This window comes from Sciurus carolinensis, chromosome 12 (genome assembly GCF_902686445.1).
Source record: "Sciurus carolinensis chromosome 12, mSciCar1.2, whole genome shotgun sequence".
Lineage (NCBI taxonomy): Eukaryota > Metazoa > Chordata > Mammalia > Rodentia > Sciuridae > Sciurus > Sciurus carolinensis.
In genome coordinates, this window is record NC_062224.1 from 36,380,784 (window position 1) to 36,392,999 (window position 12,216).

General features: G+C 36.9%; 1 pseudogene; it reads left to right on the plus strand.

The window, feature by feature from the left end:
• Positions 1 to 10,104: 10,104 nt before the first annotated feature.
• Positions 10,105 to 10,890, plus strand: LOC124961233 (uracil-DNA glycosylase-like; annotated as a pseudogene).
• Positions 10,891 to 12,216: the final 1,326 nt, after the last annotated feature.

Consider the following 12,216-nt stretch of genomic DNA (forward strand, 5'->3'; position numbering starts at 1 on the left):
TAATACAAAACCATTAATCAATCCATTCAGATAGAGAAAATTATTTTGGAATTAAACTAGATATAAGTAAACAGTGCTTTGATGTTTGAGGTGATGAAAATGCTAGTCATCTTATTTGGATCAATACACAATGCATACATGTATTGAAAAATCACACTGTACCCCATAAGTAGGTGCAATTGTCATATGCCAGTCAAAAATCAAATAAACTTTAAAATACAAAATAATAAAATGTTATGGGTTGCATGACTTAAACTTTTCACAACCCAGCTTTACTATTATAATAAAGTAAGGGTAAAAGTTACTAATGTAGATGTTAATGGCCTTCATCAATAGGTATTCTTAAAGCTTCATGTAGAGTAGATTACTTTCTAAATACTCCTTCTCATTTTGGCATACCTCTTGTGTAAGTTCCCCACCTACCATGGACAATATAAAAAAAAAATGGACAACATTTATGATGTAAAGGAAATATTGTCCTTTTGGGGTAAAATTATAAATGCTGGGGATGTACTTCAGTGGTAGAGCACTTGCCTAGGATTCTTGAGGTCTTGGATTCAATCCCTAGTACTGCAAACAAACAAAAAATTCTAGAAAAAGCAATCTTTCTCAAAAGCATATATCTAAAAACATACAACACCAACAAAAACAAAAATAAAACCCAGGAGATTCACAGCAACCAAGCATAAGGAGCCCAGTCAACAAGAGCTAGTCTGATAAGGAAATCTCCTCTGTTTTAACCCTTTAAAGAAAGTAACCTGAAGTAATGTAATGATAACTAATCTGTTCTTTGCACTATACTATTTTTTTAGTTCCTGCTTAAGCTACCTTACAAAAACCCCACAGTTTTGTCCCTACCAGGAGAGCACCTTTCTACTCTGTAGAAGCAATGCTGCCCAATTCATGAATTGCTAATAAAAATCAATTCTCTCTCTCTCTCTCTCTCTCTCTCTCTCTCTCTCTCTCTCTCTCTCTCTCTCTCTCTCTCTCTCTCTCTCTCTCAATATTGGAGAGGAATTAACAATGGATAAGGAAGTAAATATTTTAACTAGGATTTAGTACATATAGCTAGGATAATCACTTACAGGATAATGAACAAGGAAGCATAAAATGTTTAATGGCCCTGATACTCAGTTCATGGCTATAAAAACCTACTTTGAATCATTTTTAATGAAACATATGCTTTCTAACAGTTTGTACATTTGGGGAGGAAAGTTAACCTGAATCATTTTTAAGACAGATTAGAGCATACAATAAACATATCCAGAGCCTTTAAATTAATATAATGCAGTAGATGAATGCAAATTAAATAGTCAGAACTTGGATTTTCTTAAAATTTCTTGTGATGATTATGCATTTAAAGAACACTTTGTTGTTAACATCCTGCCAAAAGTCTCTGATCAGCATTCAAGTCATATTTACATTACTCTTGCTAGTCTTCCATCTCCTCCAAAAGAAGTTGAAAAGCAGATCCGTGCTTCCATTGACAGGCAGGTTTACATGATTGTGGTACCATTCCCACTTCAAATGAGCATGAATCAAGTCACAGTTGGGAATGAAAGAGGTAAGGAAAACTAGCTCCTTTTTTTCCAGAGGAATAAGTTCTGATAATATAAGCTATTTGGTTGATTTCATCTTTTGAAGCAAATTTGAAATTAAGATGCTGTAGTATGGAATCCATTTTGACAAAATGAAATGATACAGTGTGCAAATAAAAATAGGAAAGAACTTTAATCAGATAATTATGAAATATAAGCACCAAAGCTACTGATATCCTTCATCTTATATAATATAGAGACCTGTAAAAGTTGGATATAAATGAAAAGTAGATGGAATCCTACTTTAACAGAACTAGGAACTTTGATCTTTAAAGATTTGTGCTTTAAAGTAATTCTTCTGTAAACTAAATAAAATGCCCTAATCCATGCACTGTACTCATAATTTAGACTAATTTCACTAATTTATTTATTTTTCATATTTTATTAGTGCATTATAATTGTATAATATACATAATTACATAATAATACATAATGGTGGGATATGTTGTTATATATTTGTACATACACACAATACATCAATATAATTTGGCCAATATCATTCCCCAGTACTCCCCTTTCCCTCCTGTCCTCCCTCCCTTGGTCCCTTTCTTCTACTCTACTGATTTCCCTTCAATTTTATTGAAGTCCCCACCTTTCTTTCCTTTTTCCTCTCTAGCTTCTAAATTTTGTCCTAATTTATATGATAGCCTTTCTTGGTTAGTGTTGAAATAATTTTGATGGTGTGAAAACAAATACTAGGTACTTAAAAACAAAAATAGCAAACAAAATATAGCAAAAATAAGAAAAAAAGTCTATGAACATAATGCCTAAACATGTATTCTATTAAAAGTATGAATCCTCTTTTTAATGAAAAGTGAAGAAATTCTTTTCCCTTTTGATTTCCTAACTCAACTACAGCAAAAAAAAAAAAAAAAAAAAAAAAATTTTTTTCTAGGTAAGTTTTAAAGTTTTATTCCTTGGAAAAGCCATTAAGGATTTAGAGTATAATCTTGTAATTATAGTTAGAACATTTTAAAACTTCATACAGTTTAAAATACTACTTTAGAAGCAATCATCTTGTGTTTCTTTTCTAATTTTTTCTACTTATGTACAAAATTGTGATTTAAACCTGATTTTGCACAAGTGTTTGTTAGACATATAATGAAAAGCTATTAATTCTTTTAACATCATAAATGTTATTTTAGAATGGTGAAGTTATGCTTCTTTGACACTCAAAGGTAATTGAATCCAGTCAATAAGCGTGTAGAAGACCCTGGACAATCTTGCAATAGTGTCACAGTGTTCTGAGAGTTACAAAGGATGTGGGGGGAGGCTAGTGGAAAAAATTTCTGTACCTAATTAACCACTCAGCAGAGAGTGATTTGTCTCAGACTAGATCAGGACCACTGGTTGTATGAGAAAACAGACTGAGGAGACTTTAGAAAAGATAAAAGGCAATAATTCTAGAGTTATTTTCAACTCTCCAAGTGAAATAATTTCCAGGCACATATTCCATAAAGTTCATGCCTCAAATTCCCTTTCCAACATCTCTGTCACTTACTCATTCTTCTCATATTCTTCCATGAGAGTTAACTTACTGTCCTTAACACTTCCCAATTTTGAGGTTAGTTCCTCTGATTGGTTTGAAGTCTACCTTTCTCAACTTCTCTCCCATGGACCAGAGCACACAAAGAACTGAGAGGACTCGTTCTCTACACTCCTCCACCTGCCCTCACCTCCATCCTGCTAGTTTTCTCTAGCTCCTTCCTTTTTTATATTTTTCCTCTCTCTCTGAAGTTTGAAAAAAAAAGCAAGAATATAGAGTATTCTAAAAGGTGTTTTTTTTTTTTTATTGCTAGTGTAACAAACATTAATAAAGGAAGAGATGCCTATGCACTTCTTCTCTGGAGAAGATTATTCATTGAATATATATGTATGTATGTGGATAGGGCCAGTTGATAAGATTAACTCAACATGCCCTAGGCAGCACAGCACAATGGTTAGGTGTATACATTCTGAACAGAGAAAGTGGTTTCAAATTCTGGTGTTGCTGTTTACCAACTGGTGTGACCCTGGAAATCAGCTCTTCCTTGAACTTGTTGTCCTTATCTTTGGAGTGAGGATCATGGCAGTACCATCAGTCCTCTGTATCTGTGGGTTCTGTATCCATGAATTCAACAAACAGAGCAATAATATTCAGGAAAAATTGCATCTGTGCTGAATACATACAGACATTTTTTCTTGCCATTATTTTCTCAACTAAAATAGAGTATAACAAATATGTACATAGCATTTATATTGTATTAGATATTATAAGCAACCCACAGATGATCTAAAATATACAGGGGGATGTACATAGGTTATATGCAATACCACACTATTTTATCTAAGGAATTTGAGCATTTGCATATTTTGGTACCCATGGAAGTCCTGGAATCAAATCCCCCATAGATTCCAAAGTCTGACTACATTTTTTAAAGTTATTGTTTTCTTTATTAAGGTTTGAATGACACATCACAAAGCATTTAGAATAGTGTCTGGCACATAGTAAGTATTCACTGAATGTGATCAGTTGGTGTTAGAATACATGGAGATGAGAAGAGAGAATCAGGGAAGGAGAGGACTTCTCTGAGAAAGAAGAGATAAATGTGGGAGTAGGGAAAGCACTGATATCATACAAGTCATGGGCCTCATGCTCTCTCTTCCTTAGCTTCATTCCTGGAATTGCTCCTCCAAGATGGCTCAGCTAGGAGGACTGTGGCAAGTGTGGAATAAACTAAAGAGTTCCGAGAATTGTATGGGATGATATGCAGTGACAATGCTCTTCTGAATAACAGCAGATGAGTTTGGGTTCAACTTTATTTCCTTTATTAAAGAGAAAACATTTTTATGTTCATTTTTGATTAGTTAATATAGTTATGTAGTTCAAAACTTGCAAAGATATAAATAGGAAAAAAGTTTTTTACCCACTCTGTTCCCTAACCACCCAGTTCCTACTCTAGTGATGACTATTTGATTAGATTTTCAAATGAGAAGCTGTTATTGGACCAGCAATAGAGGTTCAGTTTTTTTTTTTTTTTTTTTATCCCAGTTTTCTGATTTGGGAACTCAGGGACAACAAAGGGGTGGTTTTGAGATATGTTTTCCAAATATGTCTTTGTTACTTATTCTTTTTTTCAGTTCTTAACAGTCAGATACTTATTCCCCTGAATAAATCTTTTGAGGATGCTGCTTTGTTGTGTTAACTTGTCAAGATTTTATGTATTTCATGCTGACTGTATACATTATCTATACCATAACAGAAAATCTGTTATGAAGGAAAGCCAGATATGTTATATTTCATGTAGCCTTTGATCTATGAATTTGTCCCAGACTTATGTTTCATGAAAGGAAAAAAAATCAGCAGCTTGATACAGTTTTATCTATCATCTATCAGACCTAGCTTTTTTTTTTTTAACAAAGTCTGAGGAAAGCAAATCATATTACATTGGTCTGATTTGACTCTTCCAGACAGTATATAGAAGGGTAAAAGGTCTCTGATTCTATCAAATATGCCCTGAAAAATAAATCTTGTGATTTGTTCATCTTCTCTCCATCTATCAAAATGAAACTAATAAACAGTCCCAGATGCAGAAGTAGAAAAATGGAAAAAAAAGTTTTTCCTGTGCCAACTCAGTGAAAACTAACATCTACCAGAAAAGGAGCTGATGGTCAGTCTCTCCTCAGACCAGCTCCATTTACTTAAAAAAATAATTATCACAAGTTAGAGAATGGTAGTATAAACCCTTCTATTAGCAGAGGTTTGCTGGTAAATATTGGATTTAACCTAAAAGTTAAAATGTGGACATATACTGGACAGGTGAATGATTCTCTTTACACTGTTTTGTGGTAAAAATTACTCTCTACGCTTGGATTTCTAGCCGGATATTTCACATTGCTGGCTTGCAGTGGAAATGCTTCAGGAAGGAACTGTATATGCAAGACCATATTCCATATTTTGAAATATATAAGTACACACAAAAGAATTAGTATCATGGCATGAGTGCACTATGCAATCAGTTTGAATGGATGTTTATGTATATGTGTGACCCTCAGATAAATAAACTGGGTTTTCTCCATTTCAGTATTTTGCTAGTTTTCTCAGTTCCCTCTCTTGTATAATATCATTATGGTATGAATGGTCAAGATGATGTACCAGAAAGCCTTATTCCAAAATGAAGGTAGACATATGTATTAAATGGACACAGTCTTGACATGTGTCTATGGAGGGTTGGCAGAGCCAAGTGGGTGGTTTCTGCTCCTTACAGTCACCCAAGGACCTGTACACTCAGAGGATTCACCTTCTTGTTGTTGCACACAGCCCCCTTAGTTACCACAGCAGGGAAAAAGAGTGCTTGATACCTCACACCAATTCTTACGTACTTCAGCCTGAGACACATGCTTATTAGATTCTGTCTTCTAGTCATCAAATATTAAGTTGACTTTGTCTATTGCATGCACAACACACTCACCTCCTCCTCAAGACTTCCTCCAGGTGACTGACTTCCTGTTTCCATCTTTGTGACCACTCAAGCCATTCATTATAGCATTGAATTCAGTCTTTCAGATTTCTGAGTGATTCACAATAGTCCTTACACCAGGTGTGAATGTGATTTGTCTTGGTCTAGAGATGTTAAAATACAAATAGAAATTAGTTGATCTCTCCCTGAGTATATTGTGTGTATCTGTTCACACGTGTGTGTACATACACAGTGGCAGTACTGGGGATGGATTGTGGGAGGTAGTAACTACAACAAACATTCCTCCCTGAGAGAAACACTCGAAATATATTACTACTTTGTAAATTTATGAACTCCTATTGGGCAGGCATCATGGGGTGAGGAAATGTCAACTTTTGCTGTGAGCATAATGCATTCAAAAGCAACACTTAAAATCTTGGTTACTCAGAGCAACAGTCATCTTCACTCTAGGATATATCCAAGAACCAGAATGTTCCATGGTTTGGCATTGATTCTACTCTTTGGGAAAAGTTCCTTTCTTTATTGGACTCCATAGATGGTGACTTTGCCTTCTTAGCAGTTTCTTTGCCCTCATCCTCGCCACCTCAGAGTCTTAGAGTTGGAAATATGCCCACCTATAGGGTACACTGCTATTTCAATCTACTTACTGCTCAAGCAAGTTTTGGGAACCTAACTTGGGTTGTTTTTGTCAATAGGTCATAGAAATTTTTGAGTGGGAGAGATGTTCAGGCTTTAACTTCTCTGACACTATGAATTTCACAAAATTTATTACATAATCTATTTTTATTCTAGTCATTTCCAAATTCCAGAAACTACAGTCATGGTCCTTTTTGAAATGTATTTTACAGATTTGTTATATATCTTTGCTTTTTCGTTCTTAATGACAGAGAGTGGCCTTCTGTGGAAAACATTTTCCCTTAGTCTCATCTTTCCCCTGAGTCTTTTTGCCCACTGTCAAGTTTTACTGTGCACTCTGTCCACATTCTGATCTTTCACCTATGGCTGACTTACACATTGAGAAAGCTCAGCAATAGGAGTAGAAAGACCAAACTCAGAAGGAATGGGAAGGTCAATTTCAGTTGAACCTTTGGCACAAGCCAATTTCATTGGACTTTATCAATATTATTACTTCCTCTTTGGGATTTCAAAGTAGTCGTTCTTCCAATATTGCAAAATTCTGATTGCTAGAATACTTTTTCTTAGTCATTTTTGCTTCCATGCTGGTCAATTTTTTTGTTGTTGTTGTTTCAAATCTTAAAATAATCCAGCTAATACTTGTTTCACAAATGTCTTTCTGAAGACCAGAGTCTCCAAACCACAGCTCTATTAACTTGTAGGCTGGAAAATTCTTTATTGTGAGAGGTTGTGACAATTTGAAATGTCTCCAGACATTGACAATGTTCCCAAAGGGACAGAGATCGCTCAGCTGAGAATCACTGTTTTAGAGTCACTGCATACAGGGTATGTTGCTTGCTCTATGAGTTATATATAAAAGGTATCATTTAATGTTTTGTCATGGCAGCCTCTGATGTCTTTTTTTTTGCTGCCAACATATGAATGCCAAGCCGATATGACATATTTTAGATTTGTGTATTGAGAACACTCAATTTGCATGATGACTCCTACATTAGGGTGACTTGGGTCTTAATAAAAATAAAAGTTTATTCCATCACTCTCATTTTAAATGTTCACTGTATTGGAAGGGTGGGATGGGGATGTGTCTGGTCTAATGTCACTCAGGTACCCAGGGTGATGGAGATTCTACTATGTTAAAATTGTACCATCTGAAACATGTAGCTTTTCTCAATATAGGAGGCAGCAGAATATTTGAGGATGGTCGCTTCCTAATTCCCTCCATATATTTTTTTTTAAATTAACATTTGACAGATTTACTCACACTCCTTTGACCACATAGCACTGTCTAACTACAGGTAATTAGTTCCCTTCATGCCCAGAAGGACAGGAGAATATGATATTGCAATATCCACTGTAACTTGTCAACAATGGAATTTTTTATTTTTATAGTTAATATAGAGTAAAGTTGACAAATTTATTGATTTTTAGGTGTAGTTTTTTCACATATGCATTAATTACTGTAACTACTATCAAGGTCAAACTATAGGATTGATCCATCAGCTCAGAAAATTCTCCCATGGTGCCTCTTTGCAGTCCCCCTTTCTCTCATCCCCAACCCCTGGCAAGCTCTGATCTATTCCCTCTTACTATGGTTTTGACTTTTTCAGAAAGACATATAAGTAGAATCACATAGCATGTAATCATTTGAAACTGGTTTCTTTGATTCAGCATAATGTCTTTGATTCATGTGTGATGTTGTGTGTATAGTGTGTTCCTTCTTATTCCACTGCATGGATGTACTAGTTTGTTTATCCATATATTCTTTGAGGGATATTTGGGTTATTTCCAACTTTGGACAATTATGATTAGAATTATTAACAACAGTAATATTCAGAGTTTTTGGCATGACATAACTTTTTGTTTTCCTAGAGTATAAATACATAGGCATGGGATTTCTGAATCACATTATGAGAGAATATTTAGCTCTACAACACACAGTATAAACTGTTTTTCAAAGTGGCTGCACCATTTTTTATATCACTAGGTATTAGTCAGCTCAGACTCCAAAAACAAAATATCACACACTCATTTTTTCATGGTTCTGGAAGCTGGGAGACCAAGATTAAGGTTCTAGCCAGTTTGATGGCTATGGTGAGGGCTCTCTTCCTTCTTTCTCCTTATGTCCTCACTAGTGGAGAAGGGGAGTGAGCAAACTCTCTGGTATCTCTTCTTAAGGACACCAGTCCTAGTGAATGGGTCAACACCTTTATGACCTCATTTAACTTAGAGGTCAAACATAGCTATAATGGGGGTTAGGGCTTCACCATATGGGTCGTATGGGGGACACATTCAATCCATAACTAGAAATGTACCAAGTTCCAATTGTTCTGTATTTTCCCTAGATCTTGTTATCAGATTTTTGAAAAATTTAGCCTTCTAATAGGCATGCAGTATTATCTCAAGATAGTTTTAACTTTTATTTCCCTAATGGCTAAAGATGTTGAACTTCTTTTCATGTACTTGTTTACCATCATGATACCATCTTTGTTAAAATGTTAGTTCAGGTATTTTGCTTAATTTTTTATTGAGTTATCAATTTCTTACTATTAAATCTAAGAGTTTTAAGAATATATTTTTAAATACAAATCTTTTGGTGGATATGGAAAATTTTCTTATTCTCTATAAGTTTTGTATTGTTCTAATAACAGTGGCTTTCACAGAACAGAACTTTTAAATACTGAGGAAGTTTAATTTATCATTTTTTAAACTTATGCACCATTCTTTTGGTGTCTCCATATCTTCAGCTCATGAAAATTTTTCTTCTATGTTGTCTACTAGAAGATTTATATTTTTAGGTTTCACTTAATCTGTCATACAGTTCATGTTAAATATTTTATACAATGTTACATTTAGCATAGGATTCTTTTTCTTAGTATGTGGTTGTTGTGGACTGAATGTGTGTTTCCCCCTAAAATGTATATGTTGAGGCTCTAACTCATAATGTGATGTTATTGGGAGGTGGGGCTTTTGACAGGTAATTAGATTTAGATGAGGTCAAGAGGGTCGGGTCCCATGATGGGACTAAAGCTCTTCTGAGAAGAGGGTGATCGGTGCTCTCCTTTGCTCTCTTTACTATTTGAGGGCACAGACAGAAAGCAGTCTTCTGTGAGCCAAGAAGCGGGCTCTCATCAAGACTTGAATATGCTGGCTCTCTGATGTTGAATTTCTGAGACTCTAGAACAGTGAGAAATAAATGTCTGGTGTTGACCAATTGCTGACCCCCCACACCAGGGCAAGTGTTGTGGGTCCCCAGGAGGCGCTCCTTTGCTCACTCCTGGGCTCCCTGATGACTGACCAGAAGACCCAGTACTCCTTCTTCTCCTGGAGCCCCACCTGAAAGCCATGTTCCTGCAGCCCGGAGCTGAATGATATGGGGACCTATGGGGTACCAGTAGCTGAGGAGAACAGCAATGCAGGGGACAACCCACCCCACGAAGAAGGCTGGGGCTGGGCAGGAAGAGCCCAGAACACTGCCCTCCTTGGTGCTGAGCCAAGAGCAGTTGGTCTGCATCCAGAGAAGCAAGGCTGCAGCCCTGCTCAGACTGGTGGCCCACGGTGTACAGGTGAGTTTTGGTGAGAGTTGGAGGAAGCACCTCAGCGGAGAGTCAGGAAATCATATTTCATAAATCTAATGGGATTTGTTGCAGAAGAAAGAAAATGTTACGCTGTTTATCCACCTCCACACCAAGTCGTCACATGGACCCAAACATGTGACCTAAGAGATGTAAAGATTGTCATCCTGGGACAAGATCCTTACCATGGACCCAATCAAGCTCATGGGCTCTGCTTTAGCATCCAAAGACCAGTTCCCCTGTGCCCAGTTTGGAAAACATTTATAAAGGGTTGTCTACAGACATAGATGGTTTTGTTCATCCTGGCAATGGAGATTTATCAGAATGGGCCAAGCAAGGTGTCCTCATGCTCAATGCTGTGCTCACTGTCCAGTCCCATTAAGCCATTTCCCATAAGGAGAGGGACTGAGAGCAGTTCACCTATGCAGTCCTGTCCTGGTTGAATCAGAACTTGAACTACTCTGGGGCTCTTACACCCAGAAGAAGGGCAGCACCATGTACTGCAGACTGCTCATCCCCCCCTGCTGTCTGTGTATAGAGGGGTTCTTTGGGTGCAGACATTTTTCTAAAGCTAATGAGCTGCTGCAGAAATATGGTAAGCTCTTGGACTGGAAAGAGCTGTGACCTTGCATTGAAGGTGGGTCTCTTCTTCTCCAGGGGTGGTTTTTGAGAAGCTGTTGTTGAAGTATTTGTCAGCTATGAAGTCACTGAAAATTTCCTTCTTCTTAAGTGCTTTGCACAAGAGGAAAGAACTTCCCATACAGCAGCAAGGAACCAGGCTCTCCAGTCAGGGACAGCAAAGATACACTTTGACCATTTCTGCATTTGAACCCTCCAGGCACAATAAGATGAGGGCCCAAGGAAGGCAAAGGTAGCTCAGCCTAAAATAAGGACACTTCTTTCAAGACAAATGAGATCAAATATTGGGTTCTCTCCAACCTCTTAGCTCTGTGGTTCAAGGGGGTGTGACACACCTCTGTGGTACAGCAGGTGGTTTGATACTTGCGTTTTTAGCTTGTAAGTTAGACATTTTAGGTTACAAGGTGTTTGGTGGTTTGACTTAGAAAAGACCCCTTGATTTTTGGAGGAGCTTTCAGGCCATTTCCTGGAAGAATATGGAGGACCTTTTGCAAGTGTCCAGGAATCTGTCCCCAGAAGCTAAGGATTAGAGCTTCCTGATTATAGTAAAGGCAAGGATCCCAGAGGAGTTACACCCTCAGTGTGAGCCTCACAGACTGAATAAAGAAGCAGTGGGCTCTTTGTTTTTGTTTCCTGAACTGAAGGCGAAGTTGAATAGAGAAGAGGGCTCTGTTTTGTTTTTTTTTTTTTTTCCCCATGAGGAATTGGGTATTTTCTCCTAGGGTTTTCAGTTGAGGTGTTTTAAGAATGGACAGATTGCCAGATTCTATTCTTTATTTTTTGTTTTTCTCCCCTACATCACTGGAGAATTTCATATTTTTGTAAGACATGTAGATACATATATTTTTTTAAGAACAAACAGGTCTGGATTTCCATGAAGATTTATTTTTTTGCTGTTAGTTGGGTTAAAGAGTTAACTCTGCATAAGTTTGGTAATAAAAGGTCATTGACATTTAAAATAAATAAATAAATGTCTGGTGTTTAAGATACTCAGTCTACAGTAGTTTGTTATAGCAGTTGGAGCTAAGACATGGAAACATACTTTTTTCATCAGTACTTGTTGAAAATAGTATCCTTCCTCTATTGGGTTGGTGTAAGAGGCCATATGCATATAAATTATGGTTGTTCAAGCCAGTAAGTCAGGAAGGCCATTCCTCTGGGAACTCCTGGGTTGAAATTCCCCAGTTTGAGGATGCCTGGATCAGGTGGCATCCTGTCTGAGCTCACAACCTTAGAATCAAACAGCCTTTGGGAGGTGAGTGTAGCCTGCCAAAAGTCAATCAACCTGTTTACTCCAAGACCCCTGCCACA